The sequence below is a fragment of the Heptranchias perlo genome, chromosome 19 (assembly GCF_035084215.1).
Source record: "Heptranchias perlo isolate sHepPer1 chromosome 19, sHepPer1.hap1, whole genome shotgun sequence".
Classification (NCBI taxonomy): Eukaryota; Metazoa; Chordata; class Chondrichthyes; order Hexanchiformes; family Hexanchidae; genus Heptranchias; species Heptranchias perlo.
In genome coordinates, this window is record NC_090343.1 from 26,693,264 (window position 1) to 26,700,079 (window position 6,816).

The window sequence follows — 6,816 nt, forward strand, 5'->3', positions numbered from 1 at the left end:
TATTGAACTAAAGTTGTGGGGGATGCTTTGGGCTATGGGAAAGTTATTAAATATACTCAGTAAAATGCTTCCAAATGCACTTTATTAGAGTGCAGTAAACAGCATTTATGGAGTTCTCCTGCCATTGGAGGGAGATATCAAGGATCTGACCTTCATTGTTTCAGTGGCACAATACCCTCACTTTTTGTGATCCTGCACAAAAAGTCACTCACCTCCGCTTTTGATGCCCTTGTCCCCAATAAAACCCTTACTCTCTCCCAGCCTGGTAATTTCCCCTGGTATGGCCCCCGTCTTCACTTCCTCAAGTCCAAGGCGCACAGACTTGAGTCTATCTGGCATACACCTGGTTTAATCGTCCATTGTCAGATCTGGCTGGAGCACATCAAGCACTATTGGTCCTTACTCTCCTCTGCCAAAACTGCCCACTACTCCAGAATCATCCTGAAAAGCAAAGATAACCCCTGGCACATTTTCTGCACTACCAACTGTATCCTTAAACCTCTCCATCCTTTCCCCTCTACCCTCACCTCTAACAACAAATGCGAGGAGCTCATGGACTTCTTTGTAACTAAGATTGAGACCATCTGTTCAACTGCCTCTGCCACATCCCTCCATTCCCTTTGTCAAACCTCCCCCAATGTTTCCACCTGCACTAGCTCTGAACTGGCATGATTTTCTAATTTCTCTCCTATCTTCATCACCTTCCCTCCATGTCGTCTCTGAGCTGACCTTGTCCATGAGACCACCTCCCACTCTCTTGACTCCATTACCATTAATCTGATGATAACCATACTTCCCTTCCTGGCCCTCATGCTAACTGAGGTTGTAAATGCTTCCCACGCCTCAGGTACTATCACCCTCCCTTTCAAAACTGCACCTCAAAAAACCCACCTTAACGCCTCTGTAATGATGTTGCCCTATCTCCAACCTCACTTTCTTCTCCAAAATTCTTGAATGTGTTGTTGCCTGTCAAATCCGTGCCAATCTTTCCTGCAACTCCATGTTTGAATCTCTCCAATCAGGTTTCCAACCCTGCCATAGCACCGACACAGCCCATTAAAACCATAAAGTCATAAATGACATTCTCTGTGACTGCGACTGTGACCATGGTGCACTATCTCTCCTCATCCTTCTCGACCTCTCTGCAGCCTTTAAGAATATAAGAACATAAGAAATAGGAGCAGGAGTAGGCCACCCGGCCCCTCGAGCCTGCTCCACCATTCAACAAGATCATGGCTGATCGTCTACCTCAATGCCATTTTCCTGTACCATCCCCATATCCCATGATGCCTTTAATATCTAGAAATCTACAATCTCTGTTTTGAATGTACTCAATGACAGCCACAGCCCTCTGGGGTAGAGAATTCCAAAGATTCACCACCCTCTGAGTGAAGAAATTTCTCCTCATCTCAGTCCTAAATGGCCTACCCCTTATTCTGAGACTGTGACCCCTGGTTCTAGACTTCCCAGCCAGGGGAAACAGCCTCCTTGCATCTACCCTGTCGAGCCCTGTAAGAATTTTGTATGTTTCACACAGTTGACCACATCATGCTTCCCCCAATGCCTCTCCTCTATTGTGCAGCTTAGTGGGACGGCCCTCGTTTGGTTCCATGCATACCTATCCAACCATAGCTAGAGCATCTCCAGGAATGGCTTCTCTTCCTGCCCCTGCCCCGTCACTTATGGAGTCTCCTGAGGATCTACCCATGGCCCTCCCCTCTTCCTCAACTACATGCTGCCCCTTGGTGACATCATCCGATGATGTATGCTGATAACACCCAGCTCTATCTCTCCACCACCTTATTATAGCAGCAAACTAAAAGCGCCTCATAGCCTCTCTGTATACCCAACAACCACCAGAGGCAGGTTCATCATACATTGTCCATGTTACAATTGCCTGCAGCTACATTCTATTACACTGTACAATACCCAAATTGAATTTGGATAGGTTTGTAGCTCTATGTCTGCAAGGTAAGCAAAGATATAACAGGTATCTTTTGATTCACAAATGGGGCTTGGCCTGGCCAGAAGAGCCAGTAAATTGTAAATGACTTAGAAAAGAGCAAAAAAAGGTCAACAGGTGGGATTCAAAATAAAGCAAACAATTAACCAAGGGTTTCAAAAATACCTTCATGAATCCTCAAAGTGGAATAATTGGCAAATTTTTTTTTTTCAAAATGGAGTCAAATTTGCTTGTGTTATAGATGGGTACTGAGGTTATAAACTCAAATCCCATGCTTTATTTTTATTAGTAAAAGAAAGCTGGATTTATCCCAGATGTGCCCTGCCTTTGCCATATAAGCTACTCCAGCTATTAGAATAACTTGCACTTATATTGAAAAGTGTACCAAAGTACTTCACAAAAGATCAGACACTGCAGGGAGTTGCAAAAGAGATTAGGGGAGCTGACAGAAGGCATGATGGAAGAAGTAGGTTTTGAAGATGCAGGTTATGGCAGTTGAAGATTTTGTCATTGAAAGTGAAGTAGAGGGAGGAGGTGATGCACAGAAAACCAGAGTCCGGATCTGATTTAAAGGTCCACCTGTAATGATCTAGACACACTTCTCTTTCCAGTACCAGTCAAATACAATGTATGCCTGTCAGTACAGACTGCAATTGGAGATCCACATACAAATATATCAAAACAGAAGATTTTCTGTAAAATCACTGGGATCTAAAGCACTGCGTCATTGCAACAAGCCAATAGCTACTTATACCTATCTCATGGGTGGTAGGGTGTTAAACAGCTATGTAATGACACATTAAAAGGCTACAAATGACCCAGATTATAAAAATGTGCAGACATTTCGGGGAAGAAGATGTAAGTCACAAAGCCTTAACAAAAGGCTGGAAATTACTATGTGATTATTATTGTACGAACAATTACTGTTATTTTAAAACAAATGTGTAATATCTCAGTTAAAATAGTAGAGAAAGGAATTTAGTAAAAACGTGCAACTTTCATGCAATAACATTGCTCACAGTTATTTCCAAGCTAAAATATGAAACAGTGAATTCCTAAGGAGTTAATAAGAGACAATGTACAGATTAATATTTCAAAACAGAATATAAACAATGATGTGCTTTGGGGCAAGAGTAATGCAGCTTGATTCACCAATTCATTCATCTGAAACATGATCTCTGTAGCATTTGTTTTTTCATTTCATTCAAGGTTTTAATGGCTATGCAAACACATCTAGACACTGCAAATGGGAAGAAATACATGCATTGTGTCCTTCAGCTCAAAAAAAAACCTTCCTGGAAAAGGTCTGTTTGAATAAAGCAAACCTAGATCAAAAATCTAAAAACATTGCAGGGCCTTGATGTCGATTTGTGGCGGCATGTTGACTTTACTAACTCAATGTGTTTATAATAGGAGTAGCATCATTTCTTTATGGAGATGCAACACTAGCAGAAAGATATTTGAAAAAATATGATGGAGCAACGCTCTTTGAACAGGCTGGTACATGAAGCTTATACACAGAGATGACGCAGTTAAATGGATCCTAACCACTGATATAAAAGATACTGATAAAAAAAGGAAATACATTCCTCATCAACGTCTCACCTTTTCTATCCTCACTTAGTTTCTACATACTCGGAGACTTTAACCTTCCCTGCACCTGAACTCATTTTGCCCCATCTCATTCCCCCCATCTTTATTTTACCCTTCATATTATCGTCTCCACCCACACACATAGTTATTTGCTGGACCCCATCATTACAGATAGCCTCAGTAATTAACAGGTCGCAATCACTTCCTCATCTTTCTTACTCACCCCTTTCTGCCCACACACGCTCTCATTCTGCCCCAGAAAAAAAACAATTTCTTAACTCTCTCACCACTGCCTCTTTCTCTTCTGGTTCACACTCATAATGACTATTCCATAGATCTGCTTTACAACTGCCTTATCTGCACCTTTGACATCCTCATCTCTACTAGTTCCCAGAGGTTTTCTGTTCCACCAGATATACCACCCACCACTGCAGATTTAAATCTGTGGCTGAGGTCGCAGTGCACACAGCATTCAACATGCTCCGTCTCTTGATCTGGCTTGACCATCTCTAAAAGTACTACCACTCCATCTCCATAGTCAAATTCTCCTTTTATTGTGGGGTCATCCTGTGAGCCAAGAACAACCCCAAACTCCTCTTTTCCATTACCAACCACCTCCTCAGTCCTTCCTCTCCCAAAATCTCTGTTCTCAACTCTAATATTAAATGTGAAGAGCTCATGGACTTCTCTGTCTCCAATAAGAGATAATTTGCTTGCCCATTGATGCTTCTTCTCTCCCTGCCTCCCAAATTTTGCCCCCTCCCTCCTGTTAACTCAGTCCCACTCCACTCTCACTTTGTTTTTTTTCCAACTCCCCCAATCTTATCAAACTAATTTCCTCTATGAAGCCCACCACCTGTCCCATCAACTGCCCTTCCACCCAAACTCCTGACCACCCAACTCCCTCTTTTTTTATCTCATGTTTGACCACATTGTCTTTCTACAAAGAAGCCTATCTTAGACTGCTATACTCTTTCAAACTAATGCCTATGTCCATCCTGCCCTTTCACTCCATGGTCTTTGAACAGATCATCACTCCAGAATTCTCTGCTCAACTCTTCCAACATTCCCTATCTAAGACTCTCCAATTTGTGACCATCCACAACATCATTAAAGTGACCAACAATATCCTGAGTGGTGGTGACTGTAGTTCGATGTCTCTCCTTGTCTTCCTTAACCTCTCCACCATCTTTAACAACGTCACCCACCACCTCTTTGTCATCTTCATAACATTGCTGTCTCTTGTTTCAATTCCTATCTTACTCAATGCAACCACTACATCACCTCAAAAAACTTCTCCTCCTGTACCCACAGATGAAAATGGAAAAGGAGAGTGGGAACAGGCAGGCAGCAAATGTGTATTGTTGTCAGTGTAGAATAACACACAGCATCACAAGTCCTGTGATTTTTGGAAGTATCTTGTTTAACTTTTTGCCCGTCACAGGGGAAATGCAAACTTTTAAACTTCTAGTGCACATCACAAGTGTTAAAAAAATCTAAAACTTGCAGGATTTACAAGTGAATCTCAAGTGTTAGAACCACAGAAGTTTATAGCACAGAAAAGGACCATTCATCTCATCTTTGTGCTGGCTGTTTGATAGAGCAATCCAAAAATAATCCTACTGCCTCACTCTCTCCCCTGTATTTTCCTCTGCTTCAAATATTTATCAAATTTTCTCTTAATAGATGCAATGGTCTCTCCTTCAATCACTGTGGCAAAGCATACCATGCTTCAAAAATCCTGTGTGTAAAGAAGCTCCTCTGAACCTCTCTCCTCACTCCTTTAGTGACTATTTTAAATTGATGGTTCTTCATCACTGATTCCCAACTAGAGGAAAGATTTTTTTTCCTATTCACCTAATCAAAACCCTTTATAAACCTCCATCAAATTTCTTATTAGTTTTCTCTGCTCCAGTGGGAATAGTCCCAGTATTCCAAGTCACTCATCATAAATATGGTTTCTTATCCCTGGCATCATACTGCTGAATCTACACCGCACGGTCTCCATGGCTTTGATGTTAAACATAATTTGCCTTTAACAAATCTGTACTAACTGTCTTTGATTAACCCATGTATTTCTAAATGCTTACCAATTTGATCTTGAGTTATGGTTTCTAAGAGTTTGCCCACAAGTGACATTAAATTAACTGGTCCACAGTTATCCAATTTATCCTTCTTGTTCAAGGGTGTTACAATGGGTACTCTCCAGTCCCACAACACAATTTGCATATTGTTGGTGATGCAAAGTTAAGAACAATCCCATTTAATAATTCAGCTTTGCAAAGTAGAAAGTGTTGTAAATAAAATAGTTTTAACCCATTTGCTGGTTGTAGAGAGGCTCAATGGAAAATAGCAGAGGAATTAGGAACTAAAAACAACAGCATTATCAGTTCCATCTCCCCTTTTGGTGTTAGATTACTGGAAATCAGCCAACAGTTCCTGCATTACAAATGACCCAGGACATCCTACTCCTGCTATTTTTAGCAATCTTGTCTATAAATTGGAGATTCACGCAATATAATACACAGGTCTCATTCCCTACCAACATGCATCACACCATATTTATCAACGTGAAACGTCATCTGACAGATTCTGTCCATTCCTCCATCCCGTCCAAATCAGACTGTAATCTTTTTGTCTCCTCAAGAAATCTAACACCAGCACAGGTCTTCGTGTCATCTGCAAATTTGCAGACATTACCTCCCTACAACTTCAACCAGATCACTGATGTATATCACAAAGAGTAACAGTTCTAACACCAATCCGTGAGGGACTCCAGTAGTAACTGGTCTCCACGCGCAACTAATACCATTGCCCTCTGTCTGCTAGAATGCAACCAATTCCTTATCCAATTGAGGATTTGCCCTCCAATCCCACAGGATTCAATCTTGTATGTGGCCTATTGTGAGACATCTTATCAAAAGTCCAAATATACAATATCTACTGAGCTACCTTTGTCCATCAACATGGTAATTTTTTTGAAGAATTCAACCAGGTTTGGTAAGACATGATCTTCTTTTCCAGAAGCCATGATTGCTAAGGCAGCAAAGCCATTTTTTGATAGGCCTTTTGCAAAACAATATGTGGAGGCACAAGTTAGCCACCAGCTACTGGTTGAAAAGACCCAGAATGTTGTGTGGCACAATCTGGCTATGGATGGGTCTACTGCCAAGGTGGGGTTCATTATCTATTATTTGCACAGCATTTTTTCAAGATCTAACTGTGATTTGACCAATATAACCTCTATGGACTTGCACTCT